The sequence below is a fragment of the Etheostoma cragini genome, chromosome 9, assembly GCF_013103735.1.
Source record: "Etheostoma cragini isolate CJK2018 chromosome 9, CSU_Ecrag_1.0, whole genome shotgun sequence".
Taxonomy (NCBI): Eukaryota; Metazoa; Chordata; class Actinopteri; order Perciformes; family Percidae; genus Etheostoma; species Etheostoma cragini.
Genome location: NC_048415.1, coordinates 4,489,841 through 4,508,119, shown reverse-complemented (window position 1 = coordinate 4,508,119; position 18,279 = coordinate 4,489,841). Strand labels below are relative to the sequence as shown.

At 39.8% G+C, this 18,279-nt stretch overlaps 1 long non-coding RNA gene across 1 annotated transcript in view; it reads right to left on the bottom strand.

Annotated features, from left to right (window-relative positions):
* The window catches only part of LOC117951013, a 20,103-nt gene extending 1,824 nt beyond the window's left edge, over positions 1–18,279 (bottom strand). Inside the window, exons 1-2 of the long non-coding RNA XR_004658024.1 lie at positions 18,179–18,279; positions 13,371–13,377 (exon numbers count right to left, since the gene is read on the bottom strand). This is a non-coding gene — a long non-coding RNA (uncharacterized LOC117951013). The remainder of the gene's footprint in view (positions 1–13,370; positions 13,378–18,178) is intronic.

Genomic DNA, 18,279 nt, shown 5'->3' with positions numbered 1-18,279 from the left:
CTTCTAATTTGTTTCATGTGGAGTTAAATAAACACTTATGGTAAAATACCAATAACCTTTTTTAAGTCGGTATCTGACTAACTACATTTAAAAAAACACAAAATGTGTAAAAAAGCTTTACAGCAGAACTTATTTTTAGACCCGTCTCATAGTAGCTTAATATGTTTTGTGTCGCTGAGAAATTGCAGCGGTGACAACACATCCCAACCATACATGATGACGTACTTATGAGTTAATGTGTGTGTGTGTGTGTGTGTGTGTGTGAGTATGCCGCCCTCTGTCCCCCAGGCAGCTTCTTCCAGATGACCCCCAGCAGCGAGCTGTCACTGGACATCTGCTTCACACACACACAAGTTTGGGTGCCTATGCGTGCACATGCGAGTGTGGTGGCCTCTTTTCTGCTTGGTTGGGATTCTGTCACAAGTATTTGAAGCATCTCACAGCCACACACACTGACAATCACTGACACTAACCACAGGAGACGGACAGACAGATGCAAGTGTGTGTGTGTTTGTGTATGTCTGTGTGTGTGTGTGTGTTGCTGATGTTAATGATGAGAGAGTTGTGTTAATCAGTGCCGCCAAAATCACGTCCCCCTGCCAGGAGACACATGCAAACGCGCACATACAGTAAGTGAAAAAAACTTTGGTCATAACAAAATGAGATACATTAGTTGTGTATCACATCTACAACACCCAATCAGGATTTATTTAGAGAAATATGAATTGTCTACCTGCTTAATTGTAACAGATTTTCCACCTTGTTCATACTGCCTCTCCTTAGTTTGATTTTAATATGCAGTGTATGTCTCTGTATTGCAATTTAAACTTGCAACCTTACCATTAGAGAAATTGTGTCCTCTGGTCTGATCTGTGATATTGTTGCTATGCTTCTTTAACGATGAAATATGTAATAATGACACTTAGTTTTTAATTCTGTAAATATTTAATGCAGTACATATTCAAAATAGTGGAAAGTTGTCTCCCCAGCCCCCTCCTCCCCAGACTCAAAGTTCACGGAGGTTGCCAGGCTAAGACCGCAACATCCACAACAATGTTTCTAGAGCTTGCCTCCCATAGCCAGACATTACTTCAGAGCACAAAGGAGTAGCTCAAGTTAGATGCTGGATATACACTACTGGTCAAAGGTTTGGGGTCACTTAGAAATTTCCATTGCACTCTATTGTAGACGGAATACCAGCTGAGATCAGTTGCATTGTTTTTAACTAGGGCAGCAGTTTTGTGTGCTTACATAATTGCAAAAGGGTTTTCTCAGTGTTTTCTCAGTTCATTTTTTAAAATGACATCAGATTAGTATACAGAATGTGTCCTTGTAACATCGGATGAATGGTTGCTGATAATGGGCAATGTAAATATTGCATTAAAGATCAGCCCACCACTCAGATCAGCTGATATTCTGTCTATAATGGAGTGGTATGGAAATTTACAAGTGACCCCAAACTTTTGACCGGTAGTGTAGACAGTCATGAAAGCTCATGCTCACGCACAGCTCTGTACCCTGACAGACACAATTTCTTTTGCTTAGAATTGCGGAAGGAACTGCTAAAAACACAACAGCCTCGCTGTCCTCTCCACCCAACGGACAGACACAATTCCTAGGCTTAGAATTACGTTAGGAACCGCTATAAACACATCCAACTTGCCGTCTTCTTCATCCAACGGATAAGCACACTTGTTAGGCTTAGAATTAGCTAAGAGAACCGCTAAAACCAATACCTTGCCATCCTCTCACACTGCAAATTCACGGTCCTCTTTTATGTACAGCCCCCCTCTCTTGGCTTAAAACAACTCACCGTTGTCTGCTACGGCCACTGATCACGCTACACATTGTAGACATACACAGTATAAGAAATGGACAATGTGACATCGTAGGTTTCCACCGTAACCAGTGAAGTCTATTAGAAGCACTTTTCTAGTGATGGCTGAGTGTTACTGCACAGACTCCAACTGAACTTGACGACGTAGATGTGACGTGAACAACCTGTCTGAAAGTTGTAAGTCTGTTAGCTGTGCCAAGAGAAATCTTAGTTATTCCCAGTCTTGCAGAGACGGAGAGCATAGGTATATGTAAGTAGATAACATAGGCACAGGCTAATTATTGCTAAACAAAATACTAGTTAACATTAGTAATTAAACCTAAACAGCTAATGTAAGTCGAAACTGCCTGCAAGCTTCTCCTGTACTATACGGTAATCCCTCTACTATGCAACAGTAAGTCATGTGGTTATGACACAATCGTTAGCATATCTTTACGAAACCACCTGCTACGAGCCATAATGTGGGATATAAGGTAATGGAGCCTTTTATACATTGTCGTATTTCTTTAGAAATTAGCAATGGACAAATAGAGTCTTTATACGCTTCAGATGTAAAGTTATTTGCTGTCAAAGTGGCGTAAAAATGAAAGGCAGTGAGTGGGATGGTAACGGCGGGTGATGGCTTGTTAGTAACAAAATGGCTCCAAAGGCTGGCTTACCCCCTCGGTAGTAAACAGCTGTGGACCGCCTGCCTGGTCCTAAGGTTAGCAGTTAGCCTGGTTAGCATGTTGGTGTTAGCCAGGACTAGTCAGGATCACTATACTGACTTTGCCTCAATTTTTGCGAGTAACCAACTCGGATACTCTAGCAATATAATTTAATGTGAGTACACAAATGCGTACCTGTTCAAAAGGAAATAAGCCAACTCTGCGTCCTTTTGGGCTCTAAGCTGTTTTTTATCTTGCAAATACATCTCCAAGGTTACAACTGTTAGAAAACATGCACTTTTTTTAGGTCAGGAAGAATCTAACTCTGTTGATCCTGTTTGTTTGTTTGTTTGCTGCTTTCATGGCTGCATTAAGGTTACAGCTGTAACACGCTGGGTTTAAGTTTGTAAAGGTGTATCTGCCAACCCGGCCTGGCTGCCAAACTGGGCAGTTAAATACAACACACGGGCCAAAATACAAACAGAAATTCATTACAATCAATTATCAACCTTTACAAGAGAAAAACCAGGAGAGAGACAACAGAATCAGATAAATATGATTAAAAAAATTGGCTATAGAAATTTAAACTGGACATGGAAATAAAATAAGGACATTAAAAAGTAGAGAATATAAAAGTGGAAATTACTTTCCCCCTCCTCTTGTCATTAAGTAAATGTCAGCTTGCAAGCAAAGACTTTGTCAAGTCTAAGTGGTAATTAAGTGCCTGATTTGTTTTTACAAGCTAACACTAAAGCTCACTATGTTATGCCAGGTGCCCAATTTGACTACAAATACTGCAAACAGGTTGTATTGATGAAGATGTAATACAACACAACAACAAGTTTATCAACTGCATGGGAAAAGATAATTAGTGCTCATATTACACAGAAAATGATCATATTTACATTGCAGTAAAAGAACCTCCAAGTAGTTTTTGTAGCAAGCAATTCCACTTTGTTCTGTTTTTCTTCTTCTCTATTCTAGCAAACTATAACCAATTGTTATTAAACATTATACAAAATTACATTTATGTTATAATCACTGATGACAGAAATGAGAACCAGTTTCTTTAAAATTACATTTCAACATTAGAATGCTGTCAGTGAGAAAATAAGACAGAGACAGAAAGAAAGAGATGACCGGGGAGAAAAGCGCGCAATTCCTGTCTAACTCTTTCTGCTGTCCACACAAGCTGCACGTCTGACAGACTTTTCTAGCAATCTCCTCTAATCTGTTGAAACAATGTGCTGAGGTGTTTGTGTGTGTGTGTGTGTGTGTGTGTGTGTGTGAGAGAGAGTCTGTGTGAGCAGGGTAAGGTAGGGTTGGGTCCCACACCACTGTGATTGGGGCCAAAGGTCGTCAGGGAACCAGGGAGCTGTCATGCTCCATTACATTGTGCTTTGGGAAAGAACTAAAACCAGAGTGAGGCGCTCTGAAAATGTTTTTAAGTCCACTTAACAGGCCCATTTTACACTCATCTGGACACTTAGAGGGTATGCATGAACAGACACGCACAAACACACGGTATCTGACGTGTTTTTTGATTTATAGATGACAGAATGGATCATATTGGTGCTTATAAGCAAGATAATTCACAATGCATACATACTCAAGACACCCATCCCATTAGCTCTTCTATAGGATACAGTAGATCTGTAGGCATGACTCTTTCAAAAACATCATAATTTTCAGTTTCAATATCTTTTCACCAGTGTCTCATTGGAGCAAGCATCTGGAGCAGGATTATTTTTGGTTGATGTTGTCCTGCATTGCTGTAAAGGATTTTGGTCACAAAGCTAAGATTGGGACTACTTGTTGGTGATATGGATACAATCTTAAGTCATGTTAAAGGTATAATGGGAAGTCAATATGACATGCAAAACTTTTATTTTACTGTATTTCATTTTGTCAGATCTGCGACCAAACAAATGTTGACATTCATCTTTAATCTAATGGCTTTAAAACATTATTGTATTTACAGTTGTGCTTTCGATAGGGAATGCATGTTGATCTTTAACTAGAGTTCTTACTGGCTAATTTGAGAGCTAATACTTTTTTGAATCCAGTTTTGTTGTTGCTGTACTTTTAACAGTACCTTTCTTTTGGAAATATATGCCACTTTTTTGTGATTTGGAATCCTAAATTTAAGTTGTCGCATTATCAATAATCAATCAATCGATCAATCAATCAATCAATCAAACTTTGTTTCTATTGAAAAATAAGTTAATGTAACACAATGTGCTTTGTACAAAAGTGAAAAAAAAATTCTCTGTTCAATTAAACAGAGTAAAATATATACAAAACATGTATAGAACATGCACGCACACAAGCACGCATGCATGCACAAACACACACACGCACACACACACTAAAGATTTAACAGCGACAAACTCGGTTATTCAGACTTAATTAGACTTTTGCAAAAAGCAGCGTTTTTACCCCGTTTTTTTAAGTGTTCGAAGCCTCTCTCAGTTCCACTGCCAGTTCCATATCATTGCGGCATAGACACAGAAAGCAGGGAGAGATGGTTAAGAGACCGTTGCCTGGGGATCTGAGGGTTCTTGTTCATTCATATCTAACAAGCATTGTCTACAATTAACTGAGGTGCAAGGCCATGAGAGCTTTATAAACTAGTAGCAGAATCTTAAAATTAATTCTAGTCTTGACTGGAAGCCAGTGTAAAAGTCTAAAGACAGGTGTAATGTGTTCAAACTTCTTTGTTCTAGTCAGAATGCTTGCAGCCGCATTTTTTTAATTAATTGTAGTCGCTGCACAGCAGTTTTCGAGGTGCCGGTGAACCGACTGTTACAATAATCTAATCTACTCGTTACAAATGCATGAATCAATTTTTCAGAGTTTGCTTTTGACAGAAAGACACTTTATTTAGAAATGTTTTGGTGGTAGAAAGCTAAATTTGTGACTTGATTGATATGACGCTTCAAATTTAGTTCACTGTCTGACATTACATCCAGATTTCTGGCTTCCATTTGCTTTCCAAAGACAGAGAACTGAGATAAGCCACAACTTCTGAGCCTCAGCACTAAAGATAAGTATTTCTGTTTTATCCTTGTTTAGTTGTAGGAAGCTCTCTGACATCCACAAATTAAGATCATAAGAGTATGAGATGCATGTACAGCTGTGAACATGAATAGCTGCGAATCATCTGTACAGTTACGGTAATTTAGGTTGTGTTTCTTTATAACATGTGCAAGTGGGAGCATGTAAAGATGAATCAATAATGGTCCAAGAATTGAACCTTGGGGAACTCCATGCATAATGCCCATTTTGTCTGAGACAAAATACCCAATGGACACAAAGAATTTCCTGTCCTGCAGGTAAGTTCTAAACCAGTTTAAGACTGGACCAGACAGGCTGACCCATTTATCTTATCTGTGTAATAAAATCTGATGGTTAACGGTATCAAAGGCGACGCTGAGATCCAGGAGTACAAGAACAGATCATTTCTTAGAATCACTGTTTGTATGCACATTATTCACAACTTAAATAAGTGGGGTTTCTGTGCTATGTTGGGGCCAAAAGCCTGATTGATAAATGTCCAGACGGTTGTTTGACATTAAACAGTTGCTGAGCTGAAAGGAAACAGTTTTTTTAAATTATCTTGCTGAGAAATGGCAGATTGCTGTTGCATCAAGATTGCTCTTGAGGAGTGGTTTAATGACAGCTGTTTTAAGCGCTGCAGGAAATACGCCTGTGTTGAGAGATGTGTTTATAATTTCTAATACCTCATGTGCTTTTAAAAAACAGGTTGGGGAGAGGGTCCAAGCAGCAGGTGGGGTACCTGAGCTGTCCAATATTTTCCTTTAATTTTTTTAGGTCAATGGCAGAAAATGAGGCATGGTAGCAGTCATATTCCTGGAGAATAGGATTCCTGGAGGGTAGGATGATTTGTAGCCCTTGATGCACTAATATTCTGCCTGATAGCTATGATGTTGTTGTTGAAAAATGTAGCAAATTCTTCACATTTTTCAGTAGGCAGCATCTCTGATGGGGTTGCAGATGGTAAATTAGTAATTTGATCAACAATGGAGAAAAACACTTTAATGCTGTTATTTTCAGTAATGATTTTAGAGAAGAAAGACTGTCTCGTCTGTTTCATCTATTTGTTGTAATCATTAAGTTTATTCTTATATATGCCATAAGGAACACACAATTTGGTTATTCTCCACTTTCATTCTACTAAGTGATTTGCTCTCATTCTCTGCTTAACAACCGCTCCATTCCTCCAGGGGGCTTTTTGTTTTTCTATGTTTTTGGTTATAGAACACTGTTTTCACAGTTTCACATTTGCTTCCAGATGGAAATTTGAAGGCCAACTCCTGTCTTCAAACAAGTTATTTTCTTTGATAAGTGTTTGTGGTACAATTATGTTAATATGGAAACAGAACAGAATTTCATTGTGACATTCTCGTACCGTACCTGTAATCTTATATTTGGACATATCAAGCATCATCAGGCATTAATGCTAAAGTCAACCCTTAAACCTGTCTTTGCCAAATATTACTGGTGCAGTATCATGTTTAACATGGAACAACAGGAACAAACCAAAACACATCAGCTTCCTGCATCATGAATGACTGTAGCTTGTTTCAGATACGATACCAAGACCCTGGGTTTGTCCTGGGTTTCTTCCTAAAAGGAAGGTTTTCCTCTTCACTGTTGCCTTGTAGCTTGCTCTGGAGGAAACTAATAGAATTGTTGGGTCCTTGTAAATTATAGAGTGTGGTCTAGACCTTCTCTTTATATGTAAAGTGTCTTGAGATAACTCTTGTTATGAATTGATACTATAAATAAAATTGACTTGAATTGAATTGAATGTTTTGCACTGAAGAACTAACTAGACATCACCGCAGAAGGTCGGACCAGAATACCAAACAGGAATTTCTCACTTCTTTTCTGACGTAATGTTCAGCAAAGATGCACCACTGTACCTTGTGAATGACCACTGAAGAATGTTGATGTGAACAGGTTGGAATGGGTTTTTCCTGTCTATTCTGAGGCAACTTTCCACCATCTACGTTCAGACTATTTCCCTGACAGAAAGTACTCTCAGCTGTTCGCAGCCTATTCATCACTCCAGCAGCCTGGCTGACTTAATGTCTGCCAGTGCTGTAGAAAGAGACACATGTGATGATGGAATACACATTGACCTGGGCAGCAGGTGTGTGTGTGTATGTGTATGGAGAGAGAAACAGGGAGGCAGTCCTTTATCTTTCACCTTGTCGGGTTGTATAAAGATATGATGAATTACTTGAACAACTGATTTTACTATTGGCAAAAACTAGGAGTGGTGGGTCTTGCAGTTCAAAGTAAGACAATGATATTCTGCATCTTTTTAGGGTCTAGTTCTACTTTAGGGTCTGAACAAGCTGTATATACCGCGAGGGAGTGAATTATTAATTGTGTGGGTACAAGTTGGTGCAGAGTGCTGGAAACCAAATTATTACAAGGATGCTTCATTTGTCTGCATATCTGTCCACAGCCAGCTGCCGGATGGCTTAGCTTAGCATAAAGACTGGAAACAGCTAGCCTGGCTCTGTCCAACGGCAACAAAATATACCTGCCAGCGCCTCTAAACCTCACTAATTAACACTTTACATTCTGTTTGCTGTTTACTATGGGTTGTGCTTGGCAAGTCTTTGGCCCTGTCCAGTCACCAGGCAACCAGTCTACTACTCATATATGACTTGTAATTAGCCTTGTAATTACAATGAAGAACTGAACCTGTCCTAAAAGACTTCAAATCAGTTCAGATGAGCTCATAGACAGAGACACCCTAGCATCATCTAATGGCATTACATTTTTAGATATGTGTAGTGCCCTTCAGTGTGTGTGTAAATGCAACCAACTGAACTCTGCCACTCCTAACTCAAACATTTCCCACTGCTTTGCTTAACATCCATCCACATACCTTCATACTCTTCAACAACATTGCCCTAATAACGATAAGGAGACACAAAGGTGAGCTGTTAGAACTGCTGGCGTTGAGTTGTTGGGATTTCTAATTCCCAGTGAGTGCGTAAACTGGATGGTGATGGTGCAAGCTGCTCCAAAGCAAGCAGCTCATGTTTAGTCCCAGTCTAGGGGAAAATAACCTGCCTAACCTGTCCAATCCTCCCTCTACTATGTCAGTGTGTATTTGATAAATGATTGTATGTGTATGAGTGTGTGTGTGTGTGTGCGTGTGGGCTACTTACCTCACTGGGTGCTGAAGGAAAAACATCCTAACATTCATGAAAACAGCAAAACATGAAGATAAGGCCGTTCTGTTTTTGTATGATATGTCTGTTCTTGAGTTTGTGTTCCCCTCAAAGAAGAGAGGGGTTTCTCTGTGTGTGTGTGTGTTTATATGTGTGTTTGTGTGTGTGTGTGTGTGTGTGTGTGTGTGTGTGTGTGTGTGACACAGTGTGTGGGAAAGACACAAGACACGACATAAAGACAAAGAGCGGGCTACAACTAGTTTTAAAGCCCCATGCTGCCATCAAGTCAAATATCTGTCTTTGATTGGACTCTCTTGGAAGACAGATAAGAAAAGCCTCAGCAGTGTTTGTGTGTACGTGGTTGTCAAGCTGCAGCCTTCAAGGTATCTCATTTTCCCCAGCCGTGTAGGTGGGCAAAGCATCCTGGCAACGTGAACAAAAATAACGCAGTACAGCCTTAAAACAATATGTGAAAATAAGATGTTTTTAACCATAACCCTAACCATAACAACCCAAATGAGCATTTGTTGATCTGCCACCTCTGTGAATAATTTCAGGCTTGATTTGTTAAGGTTAGGGAAAAGTCCTATATAATGTATTTGTATAATAATACATTTTTTTCTGGTGAGAAAAGTCTTTGAGGAGCTGCTGGCAGCTGTGGGTGTGGTTTAGGTGTGTGTGACGGCCACGACTAGTCGTTCAAAACAAAATGGATTACGGATGGTGGTTCTGTAAAATACAACCATCTGGTGCGTCAGGTTATGTATTTGGGCCAATTCAAACATATCCTTGATTTATCATTTTGTAGCAACGCCAGAAAGTGTCATGTTGGACGTTTCTTTGAGATCTCTGTGACTCAGGAGATAAGGTTGTGAAAATGAAGTTAGACGAGAACCAGTCAAGATGAAACTGACATAGTATAATTCTTTGTAAAAGTACAGTAATTCTTTTAAACTGATGCGAATAAATGTAATTCATACCTTCTAATTAATATTTCTTTCCCACAAACTGACACAAGGTAAACACACTTATTCTGTGCAACATGTTGAGGGAAAGACAGAGACAGAACACAATTGTGTTTAAATGTAAAAAAAAAAAAAACTACAAGAAAAAGAAAACACTGCACAAAAGAAACAGTCAATTAAGATTGTCCATGGCCTGAAAACATTCAGATATCTGTGTAACAACCGCCTATCTTAAATAATTCCAAATTTTGCAATAATGCTAATTTGTGTGCACAGATCACAGATTTATGAGCTTACATTTACTAAAGAAATTACACCTGCGTGTTTTGTAGAAAAGGTTTACTTGTCAGACTTACTAAAATAAGTAGGAACCCATCCCAGAAGTTTCATCCCAAAAAACGGATTACTGTCCTTTACTGCTCCTCTTAACAATGCCGGGGCGATGAGCTTGAAGCCCTTGGACGACGCGTAACCTCACATTTCTCTAAAAAGTTTCAAAGCATGTCACAGCCTTAACATTACATGCTCTAGCTTCTCAACAATCACAAGAAAATCTAACACTTTGATATGTTGGCAGAGTGTTTCCAGCTAAGCGGCTACATTTAGTGAAGCGTTAGTGGGATTTTATATATCTTTATGAAGCCTTCTGTTCTTTTCATTGCATAAAGCTAAACTTATAAGTGAGAGTGTTAAAATGTTTGATGAGGGATGGGCTCACGACTTTAAAGTGTTTAAAGTCTTTCATCTCTCTCTCCTAGAGACATTTTAATATGTTACACATTAACTCTAGAGATGGTGTCGGAGGTGACAGACCAACGTGTGCGTAGCAGAGGCGTGTAAATGGGCCGTCGCACAACTCTGAGTTTTTTTTTTCAAAACCGGGAGATGATTGGAGCTGATAAGACCAACCTCTAAATATAAAGTTGTGGAATCATTAAAACCATGTAAATATTCCTTTCCAATCCCTTTACACTAATCCCCACCATGGCCAATGAAACCATTCATTAGAAAATCATCAGCTTTGCAACATTCCAGGATTGTTGACTTTATGTATGTGTATGTGTGTGCATGCGTGCGTGTGCATGTGCATGTGTGTGTGCGCGTGTGTGTATTTGCATGTGAGCATACAAGTGAAAGAGCATATGAGTGTGTTTTATGTAGCGCTGCTGCAATTATGCATCCGTTTCTATGAGTGTGTGTGTGCATGCATTGCCTGGGTGTGTACGCTTATTTATGCAAATCACTGTTCCGTTTTTATTTAGGTATAACTGACAAAATTAGGTCTAATCCTGAGAAGAAAATATAAGATATTGTTCCCGGCCCATTTAGCAGATTGGTCATGAGAATCACTACCTGATTAAAGTTTTGTGGCCCGGCTTCAAGGTCAAGAAACTATGCAATCTTTGGAAAAAAAAACACTTTATTTATATCTGTTTGAAGGTAATGGATGCAGTTTTCTGCTATATTAGGCTTCTTATCAACTTTGAAGAAAACATAAAAGCTTCCTAATGGGTAGCTTGTGTACAAATTTCAAATCTGTGTTTGAGTTTATTGTACATGTGACTACCACAACCTTGCTCAGGCTTTTGCATATGACATGGTGAGAAATCTGATGTAAGTCTTCATCCTAAAAGTGAGAACGGCTGATTGGTTTTATTGATTGCAGTTTTTTTTCTTGCTTTTCATTTTCTGGGGAATTAGAAGTTAATCCAGTAAGTTAAAGTCTGGTTCATGGGTTTCAATCAACCTTTAATGGTTTTGAGCCTAAGGTGGGTCTATCAAAATTTACAGATGCATTTAATGAAATATATCACAACTAAAAACAACTAATACGCATAAGCTACCTGCTGGAGAGATAGAACAGTTGGCCTCCATTTCAAGCCAAGCAATAGCTATCGATGAACCTTCTCTCAGGTGTGTGTGTGTGTGTGTGTGTGTGTGTGTGTGTGTGTGTGTGCGTGTGTTTGTGTGTGTTTGAGCGAGTGAGCAAGAGAGAGAGAGGCACCCTCCTTGGCAGCCAGTTTGAGGAAAGATTATCTTGACAAATTGGATAAACATCTTGTGTGTGACAGGATGCTGATGGAGGGCCCGCCTGCCCACACTAACGCACACACACACAAACACACACACACACACGCACACACGCACGAACACACACATAGAACATGTTTAGCCATAGACATGTGTATATTTGTGTCTTTGTGTGTGTGTGTGTGTGTGAACCCAGCCTAAAGGCAGGCAACAACAGGCCTCCCTCCTCAAACAGAGCATGCAGGTTCTCAGGTGTGTCTGCCTGCTCTGCTTCAAATACTCTGTGCCTGTGTGTGTGTGTGTGTGGAGAGTGGTACTCTATAGAGAGGTTAAAGTGACCTCATTGGTGTTTTCATCTTACATAAGATTGGTAAAGTGTTCATAGATCTAAAACTATCTGCTGTGTGTAGCTGTAAAACCACACCCCAACGCTGTGTTGATTTGATTCTTTTTGCTTAAAAATTAAGTCACTATGATATTTAACTTTTATAGTCTCATAAATATCCAGTGTTTTTCCGTTATTGGGGAATTTAAATTGACCTTATAATGGAATTTATCTTGCTGGCTATGCAGCCATATATTTATATGTAAGTCCAGGTGACTCAAGGCTTGCCCAAAGATTTGAATGTAACATCTTACGTACTTGCATAACAATAGGTTGGTTCAATGTTTGCAACTTGTATTCTAATCATGATAGTATGGGATATATTCCACCAGTCACACAGTCAGATGTTCTGTTGTAGCATGCAGTTAAATCCTGCCTAAACATGTACATACATACAACCTACTGTACAGTGTATACAGTATATACTGTAATATACCCACAGACACTGGAGTCATTGAGAGGTTAATTCATCCACTCCAACCCTCTTTAAATCTTATTGACAGGTCCATCACTTTTTAAATCCAGGATTTGGCGATTTGTTATTGCTCTCCCTATCTACTTCTATCGTTCTGACATGCGAGCTTCTTGATGCTCCATGGGGGGTTCAGGGCTCTTACATTTGGAGGATTTGCAGGGCCACTTTTGTCTTAACTAAACCAACAGCCCAATCTTGGAGTTCCACCAGAAGAACAGAAAGACTATGGTGCACAGAGGGAAACTGAAAACACTGTGTGTGTGTGTGTGTGTGTGTGTGTGTGTTTGATGGGGGGGGGGGGGTATTGTTTAATTGCTGCATAAAAACAATATGCAGCAATTAATATTGTATCCATGCATTGTCTGTGTCTAAGAGGATGTAATAGAGATAAATGATAAAGTTTTTAGATGGTTGATTTATTAACACTTGGGAGAGGCCGGGAGAACAACCGTAGAGTTGTTCTACGCCAATCTTTGAAGGGTGGGCATGTCAGCTAGACAATCTTTTTATAATTAATTTCCCGCTGTAGTTGAACATTTTACCACCAAAAACACATTGATTAGCAGGTGCTTTCTGTTATGTGTCTAATATCTAAGCCTCATGTCCCTTTGAACAAATCGGGTGGTGTGTTTAGGCGTCAGCAGTGTGGGAACGTCCATGTCCAGCGGCCAGTGGTGGTGATCGTCACTACTACTACTACGGCAGAAAGAAAGTCTGTTCACTGAAATACAGAGCTCACTATTTGGGCTTTGGCAAGCAATGCTCCATCAAAACACACATTCAGTAATGAAGACACACACACACACCCACACACATATTCTAAATAACACTGCTGTTGTCAAAACCTACTCAATACAATGTTTCAGTCTGTGCGTTGCTAAAAATACTCCAAGCAAACAACCTCGTCTGTCTGTGTGTGTGTGTGTGTGTGTGTGTGTGTGTGTGTGTATGTGTGTGTGTGTGTGTGCAGAGCAAGTAAAATAGGCCACTAATCAACCAACAAAGCCCTTGTGGACGAGAGAAGAGGGAAGAAGAGAAGAGAAAAGACTAAATGTTGTAGAGAAGAAAGAGACAGAGAAGATGAATGAACAGATAAGATTGCGGAGCTGAATAGACCAGAGTCATAACGAGGCAGAATAAATATAAATTGTACTGATACACAACTATTCCCAGAATATTTCTATGTATGTGGCGTAATGAATGAATTAATAGCTGGATGGATGTTTTCTATTACATGGTAACATGCTGCACAGTTGTAGTTTGAATTATTTTGCCTCCTGGCCAAGCACTTGTTGTGCTTTGATTGTCTGACTAAAGATGCAAGTTAAAATGTCGAACAAACTAGAGAAGACCTATAACAATCAATATTGAAACTGAGGTAGACTACAGTGATTGGAGTCCTGGTTTGGATTGGTTCCTTTGGTTTTCAGGTGGATTGATGCGGTCTTCTTTACCATACCACTGCCAACTAATGAACAGTCTCCAGCATTTATACTACTCCACATTCTCAGATGGCCAAACATACTTGTGTAGTAGACCAATGATGCAACAGTAACAATAACAGAAATGTTGAGACTGTTAGTAAAACAGGGGGCCACTAGATCCTAGTTACTATCAACAAGACATGTTAACTGCTATACTACGTTACTATACTTGTTGAGACCCCAGTGAAAAATGGCAACCACTGCATTCAGTAAGTGATCATTTTAGTTATCTAACACCTTAAAATCAGAGCAAACATACTTAGCTTACTCTGTCAAAAAACAATAACGTGTTTGCATCCACTTGTCTACTGTAGAATGCAGCCTCATGTTCAGACTGAACACACAATCACATACTAGCAATCTGCGATGCACTTTGGTTTATTATTTAATGTTCTTGTTGGAGAAAAGAAAGGTAGTATCGCTACCTTGTCTGTCATGGATTACTTCCTGTTTGATTATGGAAACAAAACAACATCTCTAAAAAAGTTTTTTTCTCTGGGATTCTGACACCAAATCCTGATGTTCATCATTGGAAGGCTGTGACGCACCAACCCAATTATGTGAGTTTGTTCCGTGTGTTCCGTGCCGTCGTCAGTTGGAGAAGCCTTTGGCATCCATTTTGGCCAATGTGACTTGTTCAATTGGCCAGTGGGCAGGCACTCAATGATCAATCTGATTGGTGGAGTGCTAGCCCTTGACTAGCGAATCAGTGCACGAGAATACTGGAGCTGACAACGCCAGTATCTTCTTATTACTAGCCATCTTTTTTTTATTCGGCAAGTAATGACAAAATGGGTCCTTTGTGACTCCTATCAACACTCTCTGATGAAACCAGTGACTAGAGAGATGTTTTGTCATTTCCGTTTTTCACTTTTGGCTAACAATACAGATTAGCACCGCCTGCTGTTATGGAGATGTATTACGTCTTGCGCACACGCAGAACGTATGCTCAAGTCTGCGTCGCTTTGGTGTGTTCCGAGGCACTTTTCTAAGTGACGGGAGCCAACTGATTAGTCCAACTGCCTTTTCTGCCAATGGCCGGCAGGTTGATGTGTCAGAGGCTTACAGTGTAGATTTCCCTCAAATATTAGTTATCTATAGGAGCAACAATGATATGACCCCAGATATGTACATTTCTAAAAGCCTCAAGTCAAAAGTTTTACAAAAATGTTAGTACCATTGGCATTGAGAGGCCTATGAGCCATCTTGGGTCTGATGCCAGTAAATGAGATAATTCTGTATGTTAAGTTCAGCAGGACTGTGGTAATGGGTCTGTTTTCCCCTGTGGTACTGCAGGGCTAATTCACAGTTTACAGACAGGAAAGGACCATAATCCCCTGAGCTTCACTTAATCTGCAAACTCTTTCTGTTCTTCATGCTCCAAATGATCAGGCAACACACTCACACACAGAGTCTTAAACACACCTACACACTCACAGTCCTGAGCTGCTCAGTGGTCAGTGGTAAAGGAGATCCCGTTCAAGGTGATTGAGTCTTCTCTTCAAAACAACAGAGAAATAATCCAGAAAACTTTGACATTACGCCCACTGGGACTCACTAATATCTTCATGGCTGCTGTTTCCCCTTTGAGGCTAAACTATAACTATGTATCACAATATCGTTCTTTGTAAAATTTTAACAAACTGAGAAAAAGTCTCCAAGAAACTCTACATGTTCGTCTTATGACTGCAACTGAGCCACCGTGTTCTTTAACTGGCATTGTTTTCCAAAGGCAGAGGAGAGGTCTTCCTGTCCATTAGGCTGCACTGAAGCCACATACATAAAATAACGTTTGGCTCTCAGTGGCATCCTGTGAACCCAAAATAAACTGCCAACCGGAAAGTTCGAGGCAGCGGATGTTTCGGCTGTCGGCCGTCTCACCTTGGTGATGATATGGAGGATGCTGTCAGGGCCAACAACACTTAGCTCTGAGTGCTGCCAAGGTAAACGGCGTCATCCTGGGAATTGCCTTTTGGCCCTTTTAAGTGGCTAATGTGGTGACTGTTGCCAAGGCAACACAGCACCTACCAAAATTATGTTTTAGATTTTTGGCAGTGCCTAACATGCATTTTGACAAAAAAAAGCGTAAACAGGTACACAAATATTTGCAGTGAACAATTTGGATTTTTCACACGGGCTCCCCTGCTAAGATGTGAGAGCAAAACACACACCTCGCTGTGATGGGAATGTGAAAGGCTTACCAGCACTCCTCTCAGGTATTATGGCCGTTACAGCACTTTCACGCTGATATGTCTTTCAATGAACAAAGATGCTACTAAATTGCAATAAATACCTTTTGCCTGGCACAAATTCAAGAGAAATTTGTGAAAAAACACTTTTTTGTGTAATACCACTCAAGCACTTGGGCAAGCTCCCAGTATGGGATGGGATGAAACATAGATTAGGCAAACAGGGGCTGAATGATTTGAGAGCTGGACAGTGGTGGGTAGATGCGTGGCACTCTGTCATTAGTCATATTATCCCCTTATCTCCATCTTTCTGTTTTATAATGTGTGTGCCAAGTAATAGTAGACCAAAGAGATTTTATACTCCTCTCAGGACTTTTGGCCTAAAAATAATTTCCTTTAAAAAGTATTGTGTGATATTATGCCCTCATCCTTCAGATGATCCCATATTGGATGATTCTGCAACTCACGATTTACATCCCACGCTCAGTGCCAACGCAGGAAGCAGTTTGCCCAGTGAGGCGGAAAGTAAGAGTGGGAGGTTGAGGTTGTGGAGTTGGATCCCGTCACAGACCTTCCACTAATGCCTTTTATTACCTGTAACCCCAATCTCTCCCTAACCTTAACCAGGTGTTCTTTTGGGCTAACTCAATGCTATATTCTTTTAAGAGTAATTTAGCCTCCGGCTGAGTGTTTCACTGCCCTCTCCAGTTTCAACATTGGGTTCTGGAGTACACCTGTACATCACCTGTGGTTTATCTTCTCAGCAAGTTGAGAAGTTAAACCACCGTGTATGAGTGAAAAACAAGCATTTCAAGGGGGGTCAACCATGTTTTCTCTTGCCATAACCATGATCTTTCCCTAACCTTTCACCCGACTGGAAAGGGTACACAAAATTAGTAAGCAATTGTTTTGTTTATTTATGCTGTTGGTCAATATGAGCCTGATGAAATGCTGGGAGAAACACAGTAGCATCACTATGACTACACTTTGCGTTTGCGTGACATATACTAGAAAGTGAGTCTTTCAGAAACATTTTCATTGGATATCAAAAAATATGGAATGCAATCTAGGTTTTTCCAGAAGTGATTACAGTTTAGTTTTATAGAGTGCTTTTTTATTGGTTTCTCACATTTTCTACTTTCCTTTTTAACTTCTTACCTTCCTTTTGATAAATACTTTAACGATTTCATGGAAAAAAACTTAAAAACTATGAGCATCAAAGAGGTAAAAAAATGGATTTTCCTGAATGTGTTATGTCCTAATACACCCAACAAGTTACTGCTGAATGAGAACACAGTTTACAGCATTGAGGCCCTTACTGCTTATGGTAACAGAGAGAGAAGAGAAGGGTCAGCATTGCAAATAGTTTGCCCCATTTGCACATGGATTTAATGATAACACTGAAAATAATGAACCTTACATAAAGGCGTGAGACTGGAGATGGAGGGTGGAAGGAGAAAGAGAGAGAGTGAGACAAACCCATCTGTGAGGTCTTTCCTGTTGTGATGAGGAGAAAAGAGTCTTGTCTGCTGTTGTCTCTCACACTGAGACTGGATTGTGTTTTGTGTTTGTGGCAGTCCACGCCATCAAGTCCAGTGACTGCCTGCACTTCATTGAGACTCTGCTCTACTGCTCATTCAGCAAGGAGGGAAGACGGAATGACATGACACAGTTTGATAGGAAACGTCGAGGATCTGCACTGTTTTGCCTTTTACTATAAGATGGAGAGAGTGACGTGAGGTTATTCAGGGGCGATGGGAAGAGATGGAAGCAATGATGAAAAGGAACGAAATAGGGTGAGATAGGATGAGATGGAAGGAGATTAAGAGATGAGAATAAATCAAATGGGAAGAGAGGAAATATGTTCAGGGAAGAAGGGATAATATGATACAACACACATACAGAATTTAAAACAGTTATATTTCTAACTATTAACACTATTTTGACAGTCTTTTACTGCACAATATATGGAATGGGTTGTTTGATGTACATTTAGGGATTATCATTTCATGTTTCTGTGATAAAATAAAATCTGTACATTTATTTGA